Source organism: Canis aureus, chromosome 11 (genome assembly GCF_053574225.1).
Source record: "Canis aureus isolate CA01 chromosome 11, VMU_Caureus_v.1.0, whole genome shotgun sequence".
In the NCBI taxonomy this organism is placed as follows: Eukaryota; Metazoa; Chordata; class Mammalia; order Carnivora; family Canidae; genus Canis; species Canis aureus.
In genome coordinates, this window is record NC_135621.1 from 6,702,502 (window position 1) to 6,726,825 (window position 24,324).

The following is a 24,324-nucleotide window of genomic DNA, read 5'->3' on the forward strand; positions in this document are numbered from 1 at the left end:
TGGATATGTACAAATATTTACATTTCTTTAGAAGATTACTAAAATGACTAATACCTGCCTTCAACTTGCAACTTGACTGATCTATGAGAAAAATAGTTGTATGGACTGAATATTTGTGTCTCCTCAAAATTCAGTGCTTAAATTCTAACCCCCAGTTTGATAGTATCAAGTGGTGGGGGCTTTGGGAGGTAATTAGGTAATGAGCATGGAGCCCTCGTTAGTAGGATGCCTGCAGAAAGAGCCCCCAGAAGTTCTCTAGCCCTCTTTCTGCCATGTGAGGATACAATGAGAAAATGGCCGTGGAAGAGTGCCCTTACCAGAGCTCCAATATGCTGGCACCCTGATCTTAGACTGCAAGCCTTCAGAACTGTGATAAATAAATTTCTGTTATTTATAAGCCACCCAATCTATAGTATTCTGTGATAGTAGCCCCAACTAAGACAAACAAGATTTTATACACAATATTTGCATATAATATATATTTGGAAAATAATATATGATATATATGCAATATATGTATATATGCAATTAGCTGTGTTACAGGTAGAAAGTAGTAAGTGCCTTAAAAGAGAATGCATTCTTTCAATTATCCATCCTAAGAATGCTTGTTTTATTTTCAATGGTCGGTTCAGGATAGCGGCAGTTTTAGTAAAAGCCTCATCAAATATCTAGTATCTGTAAAAAGATAGTAGATTTCTGACGATTAGCTCCCATCAAAACTTAGCCAGGCTGTCTTTGATGAACACATTGCCTTTCATATTCCTCACCTTGGCAGTCCTCCTCAGTAACCCTGCCATGTTTACAGGGACACCATGGCTTGGATCAGAAACTCAGACTTCATTTAAAAAGCTCAATGAGAAAGGGTCACTGTTTCAAGTTTATTTCATACTGATGATGGTATCAAATATTATGATTCCCTGTGGACTTACAAAAGAATAGAGATACTTTCCTGAGACAGTTTATACATTCAGGAAATACATACGTATGAGAACCAATGTAACTTAGTCCAATATTACACAATTGTATAGCACTAATCATATTATTATTTAGTATTTTAATTTTTATTTATTTTATTCTTTTCATAGTGGTAACTGTACTCTTTAATCCCCATTACCTATTTCACCCATCCCCCTCTCTGGTAACCATCATTTTTTTCTCCTGGTTAAGAGTCTCTTTCTTGGTTTGTCATTTTTTTTGTTTTGTTTTGTTTTTTTCCTTTGCTCGTTTGTTTTGTCTTATGGACTTTGTCTTGTTCTGACTTCCCGCTTAGCACAATACTCTCTAGCTCCATCTATGTTGTTGCGAATAGTGATTTTATTCTTATTTATGGCTGAATAATATCTATATCTATATCTATATATCTATATCTATATATCACATCTTCTTTATCCATTCATGAGGTAATAAACACTTGTGCTGTTTCCATAATTTGGCTATTGTAAATAATGCTGCTATAAACATCAGGGTGCATATATCCCTTCAAATTAGTATTTTTGTGTTCTTTGGGTATACGTACTAGTGCGATAGCCAGATAATAAGGTACTTTTATTTTTCATTTTTTGAGGAACCTCCAGACTGTTTTCCAGAGTGGCTGCACCAGTCTGCATTCCTAATGACATTGCAAGAGGGATCCCTTTCCTCCACATGCTCACCAACACCTGTTATTTCTTGGGTTTTTTTTTTTTTTTTTTGCCACTCTGACAGGTGTGAGGTGATATTTTATTGTGGTTTTGATTTGCATTTCCCTGACTATCAGTGATGTTGAACATCTTTTCATGTATTTGTTGGCCATGTGGATGGCTTTTTTTTTTTTTTTTTGGAAAAATGCCAATTCATGTCTTCTGCCCATTTTTAAATTGGATTATTTGTTTTTTGGGGTATTGAGTCATATCAGTTCTTTAATTTTCTGGATACTAACTCTTTATCAGATATGTCATTTGCAAGTATTTTCTCCCATTCCACAGGTTGATTATTTCCTTCACTGTGCAGAAACTTTTTATTAGTTTATTCTTGCTTTTATTTCCCTTAAGTTAGGAGACCTATTTAGAAAAATGTTGCAATAGACAGTGTCAGAGAAATTACTGCCTGTGTCCTCTTCAAGGATTTTTATGGTGTCAGGTCCCCATGTAAGTCTTTAATCTATGTTGAGTTTATTTTTATGGATGCTGAACTGAAGTAGTCCAGTTTCATTCTTCTGCATGTGGCTGTCCAGTTTTCCCAACACCAGTTTGTTGAAGAGACTTTTTCCTATTGTATATTCTTTCCTCCTTTCTCAAAGATTAATGACCATATAATGTGGTTTATTTAATGGGTTTATTTAGTGGGTTTATTTCTGGGTTTTCTATTCTATTCTATTGATCTATGTGTCTATTATTATGCCAGTAACATACCGTTTTAATTACCGCCACTTTGTAGTGTAACTTGAAGTCTGGAATTGTGATACTTCCAATTGTGTTTTTCTTTTTTCAAGATTGCTTTGCCCATTCAGTCTTTTGTTGTTCTGTTCATATTGTAGGATTCTTTGTTCTATGTTCTAGTTCTGTGAAAAAATGCTGTTTGCATTTTGATATGGATTGTATTAAATCTATAGATTGTTTTGGGTAGTATAGACTTTTTTAACAATATCTGTTCTTCCAACCCAAAGTAACATAGTACAGAACCGCATAATTACATAAAACTAATCATCATATTATTTAGCATTTTTATTTTTTTTATTTTTTTTTTATTTAGCATTTTTAAATCAAATGTTTGAATCTATTAATATTTGTACATTAAGTTAATTATTTTCTAGCTAAACAAAAACATTTGCTCTTTAATGGTTTGGATTTAGTTTCTTCCTATGTCGATATCATACTTGCCAGTTTTTTAAGCCTGGAGGGTATAAGTATTAAACTGTTTTGGGAATTACCATATATAATTATTATGCCAAATTTTTAAAGGAAATAATACTATTTTTGTTTTTAACAGTTGAGTAACTGAACTGCAGCCAACTTAAGTAATTTCTTCTAGTTGAAGCATTTAATAACTGTGAGAAAATTTGGCTAAACTCAGTCAGATGGCAGAGGCCAAAGTCAAAACAGGAAGGACAACAAATAAGGGCTTCATTCCAAGAAGCCTGATTCCTTGAGGGACAGCAAAGTAAAAGTCTACTAAATGATTATTTTATCCAATTGAATATTAATAAATTCAGAGAACTTCTTATTTAGAGATTGTAAAAACTTTACCAAAACATATTTTTGTTAAAAAATAGTCACAGGTGTATATTAGAATTTCAAAATATTATAATGTATGCCTAGAATTACAGAATTTCTAAATATCTTTTAGATATTCTTGGCTCATATATTTATTTATTCATGTTTATCATACATTATTAGGTACTCTAAAAAATATGAAGGTAAATGAAGAGATAGATTTATTTACTGTGCTCATACATGTCCAAAGGACATTAAATAAGGACTTAAATAAATAAATTTAAATAAAATTGTGATAAAGTTCTATTTTTAAAAGTTCAATATGTATGGCAAAACAGCAAAACATGAAACATACTTTGTAGCTTCAGAGATACTTTTACCAGCTTTAAAAATTCTAAAAGTAAATATGTAAATGAATAAACAAATTAACAAAGTCCTTTATACTTCCCCTCAAAACTGATTTTCCTATTGTACTAGAGCAATGTTTTCTGTTTTAATTTTGTGAAATTATAGAATTATCTTAACAATGTAGTCCATCTACTTCACAGCATAATGGATAGTTTGTCACAATTTCTCACAAATAATATAGGCCTAATAAATATTTGTGTAAAATTGAATGTGTTAAAAGTTCCAAAATAAATTTCATGGTTTGATTTTTTGACCTCCTTTATTTAATGTTAAAGCCAAAATAACAGAAGTTTTTTGAAGAACCATTGATCATTGACTTGATCTTATTATAGGGGCCAGAGAAACTTGTAGTCATGAGGTACAGTGCCAACCTACATATTTTTCATTATCACACACTGAGAGAAAGGTTTACTAAAAGTAAGTAGTCAATCACAGAATTCTTAATAGAATAGTGTATATAATGACTGAACATGGAAGCCATAGGTTTAAGCTATAGAAGCAATAAGATCATTTCTGTATTTTGAGGTGAAGACTTAAATAAAGCAAAGGTAGAAACTGCACAATATAGAAAATGATTGGAAACTTGAGAGTGAAGTCCCCTCAAAAAATGATTATGAGATTTTTTTTGTTTTATGGGATGTTATAGGATGTTTTAAATACAAATATGACTTCATGTTTAAAAGTATTAATGGCAGGCTTATCACATGGCAAGTGCTATGCGTTATTTAAGCAAAACAATATATTACAGATTCAGGTTATATTAACAAAAAATATACTCATCGGATTGAGGGAGTATGGACTTTATGAGTGGTTTGATTCATCTCACAGAGGCACACATGCTATTTTGAAGAGTGAAGCAGGATTGAATGTCATACTCTATTTTATAGAAGTACATTTTCTTCTCCATATGTTAACACAAAGTCTCATTAATCATAATTTTTGTAATAATCCCCACTGTTTTGAACAACTGGTTTCATCTTCAGTTTTTATAAATTATCAGATTCCTGAAAGATTGCCTTTGACTTATGATAATTGACTTTTTCATAAGAGTCCAGTTTTCTTTTTCTTTTTTGGGGGGGTTTGGTCTACTTTATTTCTGATGTACTGCTTGCCCTGTTCTGAGTCCTGAAATTCCATCTACTAATTTTCTGGATCCTAGTTCTTATTTTGTCATCAGTAGATTGATCACTTAGTTCTATGTCTTCATCTTTCCTTGATTGTTGGCTTTCCTCAACTATCTAGATTTGTTTTAACTTATTTCCCCTTTTCTTCACTCACAACTTGTTTGTAAATCCCAAGTTATTCTGTGTTCAACTATATTATGTGAGTACAGTTTGTGTATAAATGTAATGCATATTCTCGTAACTCCTTTTTATTTTAAAGATTTTATTTATTTATTTATTCATGAGAGACACAGAGAGAGAGAGAGAGGCAGAGACATGGTAGAGAGAGAAGCAGACTCCATGCAGGGAGCCCGATGTGGGACTCGATCCTGGGTCTCCAGGACCACACCCTGGGCCGAAGGCAGGCACCAAACCGCTGAGCCCATCCAGTGATCCCACATTCTCATAACTCCTAATGCTGTTTTCTACATTGAAGTGGTTATTCCAACAGATGAGTTCTGATGCTGAGGAAGAAAAACCCAGAAAAGGAAGAAAATGAATGAATGCAGAAAGAACCAAGTAAGGAAACCTCCAAACATTACGAAAAAAAATTTAAGGTATTTTAGAGGAGATAAACATAGAATTTGTTCTAAAACACCATGCCTTATACGTTTTTAAAAACACAACTTAGGGATGCCTGGGTGGCTCAGTCAATTGAAGGTCTGACTCTTGATCTTGGCTCAGGTCTTGATCTCACAATCATGAGTTTGAACCCTGTGTTGGGCTCAACATTGGTTGTGGAGCTAAATAAATAAGTAAATAACTTAAAAAGTAGATGGAGCACCTGGCTGGCTCAGTCAGTGGAGCGCATGACTCTTGATCTTAGAGTTATGGATTTGAGCTCCACATTGGGCATAGAGCTTACTAAAAAAAAAAAAAAAAAAAAAAAAAAAAAATATTGAAGAATAAGTAACAATCATATTGGTTTGCTGAGACTCTTTAAAGTGAAAAGGAAAAAAAATTGAAATAAGTAGAAGATAAGCAGAACAACTTCAAAAAGCATATCAGAAATGAAGAATTTTATAACGTTTTTTTAAAATTCTTCATCTTTTAATTTTTTTTTAAATTTGACTACAGTTGACACACAATGTTACATTAATCTCAGGTGTACAATAAAGGGATTCAATATCTTTATACGTTGTGCTGTGCTTACCACAAGTATACCTACCATCTGTCACCATACAATGCTATTAGCTCTATAACATTTTAATCATTGTGAAGAATTCTCTATTTCCATGCATCAAGGGAAGCTAATAACACTGATTTTATGTATTCTGTGTGGACCCAAACATCATGGCAGCCTTTCACTGACTAACAAATAGATTAGAGTAGGACTGTTATGAGTCACTAGAAAACACAAAACCATCAACCATACTTCTTTATCTCCCTCTCTTTTGAAATGTTTTGTTCTATATGGAGTTGTCCACCAAGAAAAAGCCTCCATAGAGTTGGGCATCATTCACTAATTTTAGATGGAAAATTGATACTGCATACTTGATCTAAAATGTGTCCACACTAATTCTTTATATTATTTATGAAAAGAAAGAAACCTAGGGACTGTCTTCAAAATAGTTCAAATTCATCTCCAAGCATGGAAAGAATACTGTGTTACTTTAAGTACATCAGAAATTATATAATATCAACTGAATATGACTAGAGAAATTTGAATAAAATAATTATTTTCAGATGTCATCTCTGTAATAAGAAATGTCCTGAGTGAAGGTCAGGGGTTAAAACTTCATTTTTCCGATAACTTTAAATTTAAACGACATGTAGTAGATTTAGGGGAAATGTCAGTGGCAGCTTTGTTTCTGAGGCTTTCTGAAATTCATATTAAATGAAGGAAAGAAACTAAAAAGAAAAACTAAAATCCACAGGAGCATTTAAAACAGAACTAGATGACAATAAATGTCATAAACTCCAAAATGCAAGTAGGTTTGGAGAAGCACTCATGGCTGCAAGAAGCAATGTTAGCAATCTCTACACAAGTAGAAGCAGGGAGAAGCGAGCTAACAGGAGGACCCCAAAATAGGAAATAGGTACTTGTTGGTTTTAACACATGACAGGTGGGTTTGTGAATTGCAGCTAGAGACTTTCTTCCACTCTGTTAGAGGGTAAGTGTGAGAGCTTTGGTGATATATTTTTTTAAGATTTTATTTATTTATTCATGAGAGGCACAGAGAGAAAGAGAGAGAGAGAGAGAGAGAGAGAGAGAAAGGAAGAGGGAGAAATAGGCTCCATGCAGGGAGCTCAATGTGGGACTTGATCCCAGGTCTCCAGGATCATGCCCTGGGCCAAAGGCAGCGCTAAACCACTGAGCCACATGGCCTGCCTGGTGATTTTTTTTTTTTTTTAAGATTTTATTTATTTCTTTGAGAGAGAGAGCACAAGCAGGGAGAGCAGCAGAGGGAGAGGAAATAGCAGGCTCCGTGCTGAGCAGGGAGCCCTACATGGGCCTGAGCTGAAGGCAGATACTTAACTGACTGAGCCACCCAGGCACCCTGCTTTTGGTGATTTTAATAGGGCTGGGGCAACCTAAACCTTAAATTGCTAATATTGGGTTTCCAGGGCTCTTCCAGGACCAGACACAACACAGAAGAGAAACTTCTTTTTTTAAAAAAATAATATTTATTTATTTGAGAGAGAGAGCATGAGCTGGGGGTTTGGGGAGGGGAGAAATAGACTCCCTGCTCAGCAGGGAGCCAGATGTGGGCCTCTCTCCAGGACCCTGGGATCATGACCTGAGCAGAAGGCAGCTGCTTAACCAACTGAGCCACCCAGGTGCCACTTGAGGAGAAGCTTGTATGTGTGGAATCAAACTAGTGAAGATAGAACAGAGACAAAGGAGGGCCACAGAAAACTTGGGAACTTGGGAGTGTTTAGAGATAAAAGAAGAAACATTTAAACCATTTTATAAATGGAAACCACTAAAGTAGAAGCCACAGAGGATTGAATAAATATAACATCAAGAAAATGTCAGTGCCTTAATAAGATAAGTAGAATGTAAAAAGGAGAAAAAATATTAAAAAAAGATCATTTTATTGGAGAGAAGAATGAGTAAAGAGAAAATGAAATATTGAATATAGATAACATAAAGATAAAAGGAGGCCCTAAAGGGCCAAAGCAAGGACCAGAGTTAATACTAAATATTATAATTGAAAAGAAATAAATGTTCCCAAAATACTAAAGATTTGAAAAGTACATATTGAAAGAGCATGCTTAGTACATGAAAATGAAGAACAAGATATATTTCAGCAAAACTCCTGAATATTACAGGAAAGGAATAAAAATCCTTTGTGTCTCTAGGTGAAAAAAACAGATGACATATGAAGACTGACAAACAAGGGCCAACATATAGCAATAAGGATTTGTGATTTGAAAACTGTGATTCGAAATCTCATTTCCCATTAAATAAAGATGGCGCTTCTTGGAGAAATGCTTTTAGCTTGTGTAAGATAAATCTGGAACTCTGACATACTAGATCGTAAGGAACTAGCTTCCCAGTTTTTGTTTCAGATTAGAGCACTACGTCAGAGCCAAGGGAGCATTGAAGTATCCTGCTCTATTTTAGAAGTATTTATTATCACTTTTTACCCAGATTTCAAAAGCAGCAGATTTATCACATTTATAAATATTCAAACCCTAGATCACCACATTTTATTATATATTCTTCATTTTTAGTGCCTTTTTAAATGTATGCATACATTCTAAATATTCATACAATTTTACTGCTTCCATATCATACAAATATTACATTACTCTTGGATATTCTTGAATACAAATTTTAATGGTCACGTTGAGTCCCATTACATGAGTGCATTCAAAAAACCGGTCTCTAATTGCATATTGTCCTATGATAAATTAGGCTTAGAAGAGTATTCTTGTATTTTAATTGTCTACACCAAAGAGTCTACGATGTGCTTCAAAAGGATTGTGTGATTTTCCTGTCAAACAACTTCTTATATGACAGTTATTGAAATTTGAATTGCCTATTACATTATTAAATGGGACTTATTAAATTGAAGATAATCTTGGAGATAATACAATTAAAATATTCTCCAAAGATCCAATATAACCCTACAAGCCTGGTCACATCACATCGTAAGCAATTTTAAACTAGGTCCACCAGTATTTCCATAAGGTTAGAGAAAAAGTGATGATCATGGGAGGAAGAAGGGAGGGGGGAAGGAGAGAATTGCTGACACATGCACACACAAAAAAGAAAGAAAGAAAGAAAGAAAGAAAGAAAGAAAGAAAGAAAGAAAGAAAGAGAAAGAAAGAAAGAAGAAAGAAAGAAAGAAAGAAAGAAAGAAAGAGAAAGAAAGAAAGAAAGAAAGAGAAAGAAAGAAAGAAAAGAAAAGAAAGAAAGAAAGAAAAGAAAGAAAAAGAGAGAAAGCAATGGGGAAAGGGATAAACAGGGAAAAGTAGAAACATCCAGGGGCTAGAAGGTGAATCTGAACCTGATTACAGATAGATCCAAATAGGAAAATAAGTATTCCTGCTTTAGATGTTACCCATTCCCTGAAGCCATACAAAATTCATTATACTTCTTACTTTTCAATAAGCAAATAGTGGGCACTCATTTCATTCCACTCTACGTCCATTATTTAGCAAAGACACATCAAGAAGTGGCGTTCTCTCCCAAGAATAACTGTGCAAACTAAACTGAGGGAGACTTCTAATCCTGGCAAATGTTCTGTAGTCTACAAATAAGTTCATTAGTAAGTGCTAAGTAAAGCCATTCTCAAACTTTTTGGTCTCAGGACCCCTTGTTGAAAGAGGTCATCAAGAGGACATGATTCTGGTGGACCCGAGAGTTAGACATGGGCAATTTGAAGCTTCTCCCCACCTTCCCTGTCTTTGGAAAATATGTTTGTCTGCCTGCCCACTGCAGCCGAAGCAGTTCCAAGGATGCAGCCCTGAGAGAGAGTGTGTTACAGAGACCATCTGACCGGTGTACTTGATGAAACCCCATTAAGGCCTCTGTCTAAACTTGGAAGATTCTAAGAGCACGTGCAGAGATCTACTTGTCTGGAGGCTGCCCGAGACAAGCCTCCCGAGCATGTTCCCCTGCTTCTTAAATCTGCCAGCTGCCAACCTGGAGTGGTTGCTGTTTTCTTGGGTTTCTTCTTGCCATCTGTGTACAGGGAATTTACCAGTTCACCAGAGAAATTCCCAAGATTGTGAAATAACACCCCTTTTCAACTGTTTAAAAATTATTGAAGGAGATGCCTGGGTGGCTCAGTTGGTTAAGCCTCTGACTCTTGATTTCTGGCTCAGGTCACGATCTCAGGGTCATGAGAGCGAGCCCTGCCTGCCTCTGGCCATGCTGGGCATGGAGTCTGCTTAAGTCTCTCTCTTTCCCTCTGCCCCTCCTCTACCCCCTCACTAAAAACAAACAAACAAACAAACAAACAAACAAACAAAATATATATATATATAGAGAGAGAGAGAGAGGGCTATACACAGATATCTATGTAAGTGTATCTATTAATATTTATTATTAGAAATTAAAACTGAGGAAAAGATTTACTTATAAAATAATAAACTTATATGTTAGTATAAATAACTTTTTAATTTAAAAAATAACAACTTCCCAGACAAAAGACTTTAGTGAGAAGAATGCCATTATATTACTTTTAAATCTCTGTAATGACTAGCTTAATAGAAGACAATTGCTTTCTCATATATGTTTCTAAATTGTAGAAATACATTCTCTTGGTTGAGGTGAATGAATAAAATCCAGTCTTTTTTTTTTTTTTTTAAGATTTTATTTATCTATTCATGATAGTCAGAGAGAGAGAGAGAGGCAGAGACACAGGCAGAGGGAGAAGCAGGCTCCGTGCAGGGAGCCTGACGTGGGACTCGATCCTAGGTCTCTAGGATCAGGCCCTGGGCTGAAGGCAGGCGCTAAACTGCTGGGCCACCTGGGCTGCCCCTTTTATTTTTTATTTTTATTTTTTTAAAGAATAAAATCCAGTCTTACAAAGATACTTAGAGATGTGGAAATTGTGGAAATGTGATGATAATTATTTGATCCCACAATAAAAATCAACAATCTCAAACAATCAATGCACTCATTTTATTCCATAAAATTGATTGATCTGTCTTATACTTTGCAGGTATCTTTTATTCACATGCAATTTTTGTAACATCAGGCATTGATTATTTGAGAAATATTGGTTCACTGAGTTATACAGATCTTCTAGATATTTGACATATTTCATTACACAATAACAAAAAGCCGTATTTTTAATAGTACAACCAATTTTATTAGTAAAGTAAGTATTTGAGAAGCTTTCAAGCCTCCAGGGACTAATAAAAGTTTTCCAAACTTCTAATTTTCATTTGAAGGTCCAAATTCGATTATTGACAAAATTACTGTCAGTTATTTTCCTTGATGTTACAGGCTCTTTGTTCATTGTTGACAAAATTTGTGTCAAATACATCAAGTCTAGTAATCATAGGTTGTCCTTTTTTTTTTCAAGTAAAAATGGTTTTCCAAGAAAAAAAGCAGTTAAATCAGCTACCAGCACATACGATTGCACAAATGCTTTTCCTTGAGGTAGTCATTACACCTTAGTACACCCTGAAAATGATTTATGCATTTCTCATTTTGTCACATAAAATATTAAAAAGATACACATCAAGATTTAATAAAATTAACAATTTTATTGACTCTTCAAAGACAATCTTAAGTGAAACTGAGTTTTAGTTTTTTTTCCAGCAAGCTTATGATAATGAAAAATTTGGTGATGCTAATACATTGTAGGGCCATGCCTTGTCTTGGGCTAATTTACCAGGAGGTTTTCCACCATTGCTGTTGCACTGTAAATGAAAATATTACACACAGAGAAAAGATAGTATGATATTGTAATGATAGTGTAAAAATAATTTTGAGCTAGTAGATCCTCTGAAATTGTTTCAGGAACCCTTAGGGGTTGATAAGCCACCCCTTGGGGACTGATACTATCGTAAAATAAACTTCTAAAAGTATAGTAGTTCCTAATGGACAATCAAATATGAAATTCCTTCAATTGCCTTTTAGGAATGCTTATTTGATATATACATATATATTTTTTTTCTATTCCTAACAAATTCTGAAGAATATATTGTTAGCAGAATAGGACTGAGGTAAAAGCACCTATGCTTTTGTTTTGCCCTGAAAGGTAGTGTAAGACTGCTTTTCTTTTCTTTTTAATGATTGATTGATTGATTGATTGATTTAAGAGAGAGAGAGAGAGAGCGTAAGTGGGGTGGGGAGGCAGAGGGAGAGGGAGAAGCAGACTCCCTGCTGAATGGAGAGTCTGATGCCGGGCTCGATCCCATGAACCTGAGATCATGACCTGAGCTAAAGGCAGGTGCTTAAACAACTGAGCCACCTAGGCACCCCATCCAGTAGATCACTTTCTACTTAGCATATTGAGGGAATACATGACAATGTTGCACAAACCATGTATGGGTCATCATCATTTATTTATTGACATTTTCTACTTTTTGGCATATGGAACTTAGGTTTTGCTACAGACTGAATGGCTGTGCTCATGCAAATTTGTATGTTGAAACTTAGTCCGCAGTATGTTGGTATTTGGAGATGGGATCTCATGGGAGGTCATGAGAGTAGAGCCCTTGAGAATGGGATTGGTACCTTATAAAAGAGAACATAGAGAGTTCGTTTGCCCTTCAGCCGGGTGAGGACACAGAGAAAAGATAACCTTATGAACCAGGAAGCAGGCCCTCACTGGACACTGGATCTCCCAGTGACTTGAAATTAGACTTCCCAGCCTCCAGAACTTTTAAGAAAGAAATTTCTGTTGTTTATAAGCCACACAGTCTATGGTAGTTTGTTAGAGTAGCACAAAGATAGGTTTATTTATTTATTTTTTTTATAAATTTTTTAATTTATTTATGATAGTCACACAGAGAGAGAGAGAGAGGGGCAGAGACACAGGCAGAGGGAGAAGCAGGCTCCATGCCGGGAGCCCGACGTGGGATTCGATCCCGGGTCTCCAGGATCACGCCCTGGGCCAAAGGCAGGCGCCAAACCGCTGCACCACCCAGGGATCCCAAAGATAGGTTTCTATATTGACCTGGAGATAACATTCAAAACGAGACACCATGCCTCTGACAAAAGTACTAGTGCTTCTACCTGAATCACACAACTTCAGGATCTTGCCAGTGACTCCCATTGGCAGAACAAAAATGGGAGTCTGGAGCCTGCCTATGCAGAATTCCAATCCCTGCAGTGTAGAGTTGAAGCCAGCATGACAGAAATGGAACTGACGGGAAACAGATAAATAAAGAGAAACATAGAGTAAATATAAGTATAGCATATATATATGGTGCTTTGTGATTGAACAATGTCGATGACAGGCCCTCTTCCCCCACAAATTCTAATCCTTTCACTTCAATGGAATTACTGAGCTCTCTAAAGACTTGAGAAAACTGGAACTGAGGGAGAGAGAGAAAGAGAGAGAGAGAGAAACGAGCCAAGATCCTGATAAGAGATTCAATTTGGTCAACATTTATTTATTTGTCACATATTTAATCAAGCTCGTGCTAAACTCCAGGAACAGCACTTTAGGTTGCTGAGAGACATGGTGATGAATAGAAGAAGCCACTTGTCTTCTGAGAGTCACAAAGTGAGGTGAAATATGCTCACAAAGAGCAGAAATATAAAGCAGTATATGGAGAAACTAAGTATATGGTGTTTTGTGACTAGAAGAATAGGTACAGTTTTGATGAGTAGATATGAGGGGGAAGATCTACACTAGAGTCTGAGCCAGGTGAAGACGAGGGAAAGTTCAAGGCTTATTTGACAAATAGCCACTATATCAGTTTATTTTTGCTCCAAATAACTATCATAGTCACCATCCAGACAGTGTCCCTATCTTTTAGAAATATTAGTGTATTATAGATTTTTTTTCTAGGAGTCACAAAATAAGTCTATGATTAATGCATTATAATTAGGAGATAATTCCCATTTTATTTTTTTAAGATTTTATTTATTTATTCATGAGAGACACAGAGAGAGAGAGAGAGGCAGAGACACAGGCAGAGGGAGAAGCAGGCTCTAGGCAGGGAGCCCAATGTGGGACTCGATCCCAGAACCCCAGGATCACGCCCTGGGCTGAAGGCAGGCACTAAACCACTGAGCCACCCAGGGAGCCCCCCATTTTCTTCCTATTATCATTACTTCCCTTTGAGTATAAAGTCATTGTAACTGAAACTGAAAATACTAAAACATTTTGATGTTTGCCTAATGGTAAGAAATTAATATTTTCTAAAATATAATGTAATTATATCTAATGGTTTTAATCAAAAAGGCTCATTTTAGACAATGTAGGAAATACTCTATGCGATATCTTGACTTTCTCCAATTTATTGCTAATTTATAGTAATTAATATCAATATGTGATTAAACAATTTTATTTAATAATTGAGGTCATCTCTGATTAATTGCTTAGATTAAAATTCCAGGAGTGGAGAAGCTGCATTATGGAGAAAAACATGTTTAAAATTTATGTTGTGTATTGCCAAATCAATTTACAATTCTATCAAATGATGGTGGTTCTTTTGTGCTGGGCTTGAATTTCATTATTTTATTGAAAATATTTATATTCATCTTCATAACCAATAAATAGATTGTCTTTAAGTTTGATCAATATTTGGTATATTTATGATATTCATGAAGTAATACTGTATTACTTTTGCCCTGGGGCACCTCTATGGAATGGAAATGAATGTTTGAAAGAAATGAAGAAACTGATGAAACTATCCAGTTCAGGGAATATTTTGCAGAGACAATTTTTTTTTTGTTTAGATTTAGATTTAGATTTTGATACTTTTCTATTTCTTTTTCCTCCAGTTTTTTTGAAGGATGATTGACAAATAAAAAAGTATAAATACATTATTATTAACTACAGTCACCATGCAATGCAGTAGGTCTTCCGAACTTACTCATCTCATCACTGAAAATTTGTACCCTTTGTCTCCCATTCCTTCACCCTATTTCTTTCTGTGCCTGGCTTCTTTCATTTAGCCTAATGTATTCTAGGTTCATCTGTGTTGTTGCAAATGGTAAGATTTCCTTCTTTCTAATGGCTGAATTCCAGTGTATGAATGTGTGTATATCTTCAGTTATTCATCTGCCCATAGACTCAGGGCTTTTGCCATATTTTGGTTATTGTGAACAATACTGTGATGAACATGGGAGGGTGGATATCACTTTGAAGTAATGATTTTCTTTCCTTCAGATAGACCCAGAAATGAGATAGATGGATCTGATGGGAGTTCTATTTTTAATTTTTTGAAGACCCTCCATACTTTTTCATACTGGCTGTTCTGATTTACATTCCTACAAAAGTGTATAAGACACTTTCCCTTTTCTCTATATCTTTGCCAACCCTAGTTATTTTTTGGTATTTTGATGATAGCCATCCTAATAGGTGTGAGGTGATGTCTCATTGTGGGTTTGATCCGTATTTTCCTGATGATTAGTGACATTAAGCGTCTTTTCATGTGACTGTTAGCCATTTTTAATTGAGTTGTCTTTTTGTTTTGCTGTTGAGTTTTACAAGTTCTGTATATATCTTAGAATTAACCACTTAACAGATACATAATTTATAAATATCTCCTCCCCTTCCATAGGTTGCCTTTTCATTCTGTTGATTGTTAGCTTTGCTGGCAGAAGCTTTTTAATTTGATGTAGACCACTTATTTCATTTACTTATAGTTATTATTTCTGATTTAAAAGTGAAATATTTAAAGTAATTCATCTGTATTTTTAATGGATAATACTTTAGCAACCTCCCCAAGTTTTGAGACATATCGTTGACATGGCTGCGCTTTCCTAAGTAGTCTGTGGTTATTGCTTTAATTTCCTTTTTTATTCTCCGATTTATGTATGGTGAGATTCAGTCATCTCTCAATTAGCCTGTATAATGAGGGTACTGTGTGGATTAAAAATGGCCTCAAATTCTTTGATATTTCACACGTGGATAAATAGGATTCAATTTATTTTCTTTTGAACTTGGGATAGTCTTAATGGCTTCTCAGAGAGTGGTTGACCTCCAGTGCTAGTGCACCCAAACTCTTTAATCCATCAATTTTCAACACAGAAATAGATAACTATAACAGTTTCTTTTAATTTGTTGTTTTTGTTTTTGTTTTTGTTTTCAGAAAAAAAAGCATAAACAGTGAATATATCTTTCAGTATTTGTGTCAGAATATCTTCATATATTTATCTTTATGTATATATGTATGCATGTATTTTCTTTTTCATTATTACCAAGAAAATATAATAACTAGGTTGACATGTATTTATTGACAATATTTTTACTCAGACATCTGTAGATATCCCTGTTTTCTGAAGGTATTTAATGTTTTTGAATATGATAATCTCAAGCTATTTTTTGTACTTTTTCATGTGATTTTTGTTGTTGTTGTTGCTGTTACTTTTCAAAATTCCTAAATCCCTATGGGATTAATCTTTATTCATGAGATTTTTGATTCCCACTCCATTGTGGGTTTTTTTGATTGATTGATGATTGATTGATTGATTGATTGATTTGAGAGAGTGCATGCTCTGCAAGCAGGGGGAAAGGGACGGAGAGAATCTCAAGCAGACTCCCGCTGAGCACAGAGCCCTATGCGGGCTTGATCCCATGACCCCAAGATCATAACCTGAGCTAAAACCAAGAGTCTGAGGCTTAACTGACTGAGATACCCAGGGATTCCTCATTGGTTTTTGTTTGTTTGTTTTTAATTATTTTTTCCTGCTTAATTTTGGTTCATTTTAATCTTTAATTTAATCTTTAATTTTAATTTAATCTTTAAAAGATCTTTAATCTTTTGAGTTTATCCTCAATTTACAATTATTTGATTTGACAAACACTTATATAGCATGCAATATGCCCAAATATGCCCAGGCATGCATATTAAGTGCTCTATATAGTATCAACTCATTTTATTCCACTAGATGAGGTAGATATTATTGTCCCATTTTACAGATGCAGAGACAAAGACACAAAGTAGATAGATGAGTAAGTGGCCCAGTGTTACCCACTATTATGGATTGAATGCTTCTGGCCCTGCTAAATTCACATGTTGAAATCCTAACCCTCAATTTGATGGTATTAGGAGGTAGGGCCTTTGAGATATGGTTCAGTCATGAGGGTGGAAGCCTTATAAAAGAATGGAATTAATGCCCTCATAAAGGAAACCCTACAGGGCTCTCTCCACCTTCCAATATGTGAGGACCAGAGAGCCATCCCTATCAACAAGACCCTTCAGATACAGTGGTCTGTGAACCAGGAAACGGGCTCCCACCAGTCACTGAATCTATATCTTGTACTTTCCAGCCTCCAGAACTGTGAGAATAAATGTCTGTTGTTTAAGCCACCCAGTTTGTATTTTTGTTAGAGCAACCCAAATGGACCAGAATACTCAGGTAGTAAATTGCATAACTGGGGTTCACCCCCAGGCAGGCCAGCTTCAGCGGCAGCACATTGAACCACAATACTATCATGTGCTCCTGCCTGTAAGTGATAAGGGGCCAAAAACAGATGAAGAAATTGACTGAAGATACATGAAACTTAGTTATAAAAATTAATGTGTAAAAGAGATATTTTAAATAATTTTGTAGGGAGACTACTCTGCCTTTTCTGCTTTAACCTCATCATCACCTGCCTCCTCCCCAGTTGGGCACAGTGTACTAGTGAGCTTGGCTTATTCACAAGGTCGTAAGGCTTGTCTCAAGAAACCAAGGAACCACCATGGGTTTCTCATGCCCTGGAAGCAAATACAGCTAAAAAGTGTTAATATGTTTTTTTTAAGCTTTAACTAATAATATTTTTATTTAAAAAAAAATCTAAGCACTAAGAATAAGTTTTCATAATCAGTATTTAATGATCATTTTTCATATCTGTGACCTTTTTCAAATTAGTATGTATCTCCTCTGTACATTAGCTTTTCTAAATCATTATCACAAACACGGTTATTAAATACCCATTATGCACATTGCGCTACCCCAAGTAATAGAGATAAAAAAAATCAGACATTATGTTAAATGACTTATCATCTGTTTTTTATCTTTTAAAAATTATCCCTTTTCCTTAATTCTTTAGCTGGATTTCTTAATTGAAAGAAGATCTACCAAGCATTTTATATTTCTTAAAAAGGAAATGATACATTATAATGTTTTATGTAAACATTACAGTTAACATATGGCAAATTATTCCACGTAAGTGCTGTATACAGATAATTCAAACATTTTTTTTTTTTTTACTTAGTTTACATATCTATTGTTCTAAATGCTTTTCTTTCACTTCTTTTTAAATGTTTTTCTCTTCAGGATCATCAGGATAAGAATACTCTTAATCCCCTTTTTCTGTTTCATCCATCACTGCTCCCCTCCCCTCTAGCAACAATCCGTTTGTATTTAAGACTCTGGTTTTAGATTTGGGTTTGCTTTTGGTTTAGGGGTTTTTGGTGTTTTTTTTTTTTTTTTTTGGCCTTTTGTTTGTTTGATTTCTTAAACTCCACATATGAGTGAGATCACATGGTATTTGTCTTTCTCTAACTTATTTTATTTAGCACTTTACCTTCTAGGTTCATCCATGTTGTAAATGACAAGATCTCATTCTTTTTTTTATGGCTGAGTAGTATTCCATGGTATATAAACCACATCTTATTTATCAGTTCATCTGTAGATGGACACTTGAGTTGTTTCCATATCTTGGCTACTACAAAAAATTCTGCAATAAACTTAGGGAAAACATCCATGTTTTCATATTAATATTTTCATTTTCATTGTGTCAGTACTCAGTAGTAGGATTACTGGATTATATGTTAATTCTATTTTTAATTTGTTGAGGAACCTCTATACTCTTTTCCAGATTGGCTGTACCAGTCCACAGTCCCAGCAACAGTGCACAAATGTTCCTTTTTCCCTGTATCTCTGCCAACAATTGTCATTTCTTTTCTTTTTGATCTTAGCCATTCTGACAGAGGTGAGATGATATCTCACGGTGATTTTGATTTCCATTCCCTTTATGATTAGTGATGTTGAACATTTTTTCATGTGCCTGTTATCCATTTGTCTTCTTTGGAAACATGTCTGTTTAGGTCCTCTGCCCATTTTTTAACTTAAATTATTTGTTTTTTTTTTTTTTGTTTTTTTTTGGTGTTGTATATGTTCTTTATATATTTTGGATATTAACTCTTTATTTCATGTCTCATTTACAAATATCTGTTCCTATTCAGGAGGTTTCTTTGTTATTTTGTTGATGGTATCCTTCACTGGGCAAAAGCTTTTTATTTTTGCGTAGTTCTGATAGTTTGCTAATTTATGCTTTTGTTTCCCTTGCTTGAGGAGTTATATCTAAAAAAAATGTTGGTGTGGTTAACAGCTATTTTTTATTCTAGGAGTTTTATGGCTTCAGGTTTCATATTTAGGTCTTTAATTGATTTGAGTTTATTTTTGTGTATGGTGTTAGAAAGTGGTCTAGTTTCATTCTTTTGCTTGTAGTTGTCTAGTTTTCTCAGCACCATTTGTTTCAAGAGGCCACCTTTTTACCATTCTTGCTTTTTTTGTTGTAGATTAATTGACCATATATATTTTTGGGGTCTCTGTTCTGTTGCATTGATCCATGCGTCTATTTTTGTGCCAGTACCATACTGTTTTCATTACTACAACTTTGTTGTATATCTTGAAATTTGAGATTGTGATATCTTCCCCTTTGTTCTTTCTTAAGATTGCTTTGGCTAACGAGAGTTTTTGTGGTTCCATACAAATTTTAGTGTTATTTGTTGTAGTTCTGTGAAAAATGTTAGTATTTTGATAGGGAGTGTGTTAAGTCTAGAGACTGCTTTGGGTAGTATGGACATTTTAACAATATTGATTCTTTCAATCCATGAGCATGAAATATCTTTTCATGTGTTTATGTCATCTTCAATTTCTTTCATCAGGGTTTTATAGGTTTCAGAGTGCAGGTCCTCTTTAAGTTTATTCCTAGGTATTTTATTATTTTTGATGCACTTGAGTAGGGAAAATTCTGAGCTAAAAATGCTGCAGCCACTTTAGAAAGGATATCTGATATAAGATGTATTCTTTTCCAGTGGTCAGTGAAAGCATAGAGTATATTAGGCAAGGCTTTTCATTAAGTAGAGATGAATTCATGGTCATCTTTTAAACCCTTCTCTGCAGAACCCAACTGTTCTTCAGATGTTCATTGGAAATTTAAATAGTAAAATCTTCCCTGGTATGTTAAAGGTTTGTGCCCATTGCTATGGAAACCTGTTTCACTTTATGACGCTTTTATTATGATGTTAATGGTACTGGAAGCTTAAGAACAGTTGACAAATCTGTGGAAAATAAAGCCCATCCTTCTGTGATTTGTCCTATTTGGTTTTATTATAGTCCTTTTGTAACTAATATTTTTTTTATTTACTTTTGCCATTTCCTTGAGAAAAAAAATCATTTAGATAATAGAAGTTAGGTCTGTTTTTTCTTTTGGCCTAATCAGTGAAAAGGGAGGAGAGCAAAATGGAAACTTGGGAAAAACTGTAGTTTTATCACATATAGAAATGGAAAACATTTTTCTACAATCCATTTCCAAACTCTCAGAAGCTACATATAAGCACATTAAAATATGCCCAGCTATGTTATGATAATTGGCCTCTAGTTATCTTATAGTTTATATTTCCTAGGATGGCCCCTATTTCCAATATTTTGTCCCACATTATCCTCTTATATGCATTCATATATGACTGATCAAATGTTCTGGTATTCTGTTTGCCTTTCTCTCTCTCTCTCTCTCTCTCACACACACACACACACACAAACACACTGAACACACAGAATCCCAAGGATTGGTTTAAAATAGATGAACCAGGATATCACAACCATTCAGAATCTTTATATATAGTTATATTACTTAATTTAGGAGTTGGGGACTTGAAAGTAGAAAACAGGCAGTGTAGGTATATGCAGGGACCATAATTGTTCAGTTACTGACCTCATTTTCTTTTAAAATTCACGAAATATTGAGAAATAATTATGATTATTTATGGAGGCCTGTAAACTTCAGAGTAGCATTTATGTGTTGAAGAAGAAATAGATATTCCATCTTCTGAGAAATCTTCTAATACAAAGTTTATTATTTAACACCACTCTAGACAGATCCTTTACTACTCAGTGCCTTAAATCTGAGTCTACAATGAGGTTCAGGTGACTCCAGCAATTCTTGTGTGGCTCTAAGACAGATAGCTTTCTCTACACAGCTTTGGCACTCATTTGTCCTATCACTTTCTAGAAGTTGACCTGATTTGGAGAGACACTATAATCCACCTCAGTAGGACGTTGAACAATCAGTGCCAAAGGACATTAAAATTAGAGTTAAAAGGAAACTCCTCTGCTTTGCTTGTTTAGTTATAATTGCCTAATGAGTGAGGGATGTACTCCAACAATTAGCTTTTAAATCTCTGAGTTGGGAGTTAGAAACAAGAGCACATGTGGCACTCTCCCAATCTCCTTACCAATGGTCTCTGCCTGCTAAAACTACATAAAAGCCAACAAAACCAAACAAAACCCAAATAACAGACAAACAACAGTAACACATCTAAGTTTGCTTAAATATTTTTGTTACTCTATGTAGAACATCACAAATACCTCACAAATCCCAATCTTTTAGTGTTTCCCACATTTATAAGGCATCAGACAACTTGTTGAATATAGAATATAGATTTTCTAGGGGCATGTCAAAAGTTAAAGCAGCAGAAAAACATTTTTAGCAACTGACTTCACTTATCAAACACCAGAACCTGAAAAAGGTCTCTGGCACCTGAAATCATTTACTGTTTTTATGGCAGTGATAAAAATCACTTCAGGTGTTGCTGCAGCAACAGCTTTGAAAGCAATAGAGTTCCAATGTGGAGAAGATCCATCAAAAATAAATCAAACCTTGTTTCACTGGTGCCAAAGGAAGTATATGTAATGGAGAGTTATTAAGATCAAAGCCATGTGCAGGCATTGGCCCCAGCACAGCATCTTCTTGCCTGAGAATTCCCCAATCAATCACTACCCCTCTCATTTCTTCTTTCTGGTATTGTCAGGAGATTCATAGGCTGTAGAAACAGAAGATAAGTTCTTTAAAGGCTTTGAGAGCTTTCCTAGCATGCCATTTTGCCACCACATTAAATATACTCACATACTCACACTCGGAATGAGAGAGAGAGAGAGAGAGAATGAAAGTTACTGCCAGTAGTTTCATAATATTTATAAGATTTGCCCCAACAAGCATATCATTTTTTTTCATCATCAGAAGGTCAACAATACTTCTAACTAACATATGCTAATTTCTGTCCTCTTTAATGTGATCTCATTTAATATTTACAAAATCCTAGGTATAACCCTCCAGGAAATGTATATTTAATCTCATATTGCAGACCAAATACCAGTGCTTATGGAAGTTAAGTGTTTTGCGGGCACCTGGGTGGCTCAGCTGGTTAAGCACCTGCCTTACGCTCTGGTCATGATCTCAGGTCCTGGGATTCAGCCCTGCATCAGGCTCCCTGCTCAGCAAAGAGCCTGCTTGTCCCTCTGCCTCTCCCCCTGATCATGCTTTCTCTCTCTCTCTCTCTCTCTCTCTATCTCTATCTCTATCTCTATCATCATCTCTATCTCTATCTCAGATAAATAAATAAAATCTTTACCAAAGAAGTTAAGTGTTTTGCAGTATTTACAGAACTAACAAATGATGGAACTAGCTCACTATTCAAAATCTTCAATTTCACCTTCTATATTACTTCGATTTTACTTCCCTACCTTTAAAGCTATATTTTAGAAACCTGTTATATATATTTAATATTACTTTTAAGTAGAAATTGTTTCCATTTTAAAATGGATATATTAAGTGGAAATACTATTCAAAAGTAAGTTTCTTGGGGTACCTGGGTGGCTCAGTTGGTTAAGTGTCTGACTCTTGATTTTGTCTCAGGGTTGTGAGATCGAGCCCCGAGATGGGCTCCCTGCTGGGTGTGGAGCCTGCTTAGGATACTCTATCTCCTTCCCCTTCTGCCCCATCCCCCTCTCTCTTGCACTCTCTCAAAAAAAAAAAAAAAAGTAAATTTCTTTCCTGAAAAGTAAATATTGATGTATTCACTTTTAAAATATAATTTTGTGAGATCCCTGGGTGGTGCAGTGGTTTAGCGCCTGCCTTTGGCCCAGGGCGCAATCCTGGAGACCCGGGATCGAATCCCACGTTGGGCTCCCGGTGCATGGAGCCTGCTTCTCCCTCTGGCTGTGTCTCTGCCTCTCTCTCTCTCTCTCTGTGTGACTATCATAAATAAATAAAAATTAAAAAAATATGTAATATAATTTTGTTTAAAATTTGGCCTGCTGTGTGCCATAGCTTTTGAATACCATAAAACACACATATGAATATGCAAAGAAAAATATAAAATTAAAATGGAGCTCAAGTTAACATGACTGAGATGTTACTCAGTTTTTTAAAAGATTTAATTTATTTTAGAGACAGCGTATGTGCATGAGTGGGGGAAAAACGGGTAGTAGGAGAGGGAGATGGACACACAGACTCCCTGCTAAGTATGGAGCCCAACCAGGACCGGATCTCAGGAACCTGAGGTCATGACCAAGAGTCAGATACTTAACTGACTGAACCACCCAAGTGGCTTGATATTACTCAGTTTTAATGCTCATTGCTCACAGTGTGGATACACAGCTGACTGCTAGTAGCACAAATTCACTTGGGTTTGTCATATCTGTATCCATGTTTGACTGGGTAATATATCAATATTCCATCTTCCATCTCTATTTGAACCAGTAGAACTTGTATTTCTCCATTATGCTATGCCACCCCTTGGCCTTTAACTAGTCTTTGTACATGAAAGCACAAAAACAGAAAACAAATCTTCAGGGTTCTCAGACTCCAGAAAATAAAGAAAGGATCTACATATGCCACAGACTCCATTTTGAGAAAATACTAACATAAAAGAATGAGAAACTTAACACAAGTGAAATTTTTTGATAACTAATTCTTTCCAATTTTGTTCCAATAATTACTTTATTTTATAATTGAATTAGAATGATCAATATAAGTAGTTTATTTGACGATCTAGGCTTATGATTGTGAGCATCACGTCCAGATGTCTTATTCCACAATACTACGTTGTATTCATCATCCACTTTCAACTTTCCACATTAACTTCCATGAGTCCTCCAATTTAGACTACTTTCTAGCCAGAGAAATTCTTCAAACCACTATACCACCTGATACACCAAGTACTTTATATTTTTATTTATTTATTATCACACCAAAATATATCCATGATGACAGGGACTTTTGTTGTTGTTGTTCGTTGTCACTGTCCCCCGTGCCTATGACAGTGCCTGACATAGAGTAAGCATTCAGCAAATTCTTGTTGTTGTTAAAATACTAAACATTTTTTTAGTTTATAGCCCAAGCATTATTTAGGAATAGTGTTCTGTTTGTGAATAAAATCAGAATTGAGACCCAGAGGGTCAGGTATGTCAGGATAAG

At 35.0% G+C, this 24,324-nt stretch overlaps 1 long non-coding RNA gene across 1 annotated transcript in view; it reads left to right on the forward strand.

Moving 5' to 3' along the window:
* Positions 1 to 24,324, forward strand: part of LOC144322933 (uncharacterized) — a 187,433-nt gene that overhangs the window by 145,676 nt on the left and 17,433 nt on the right. The gene's annotated exons all lie outside the window — the stretch shown is intronic.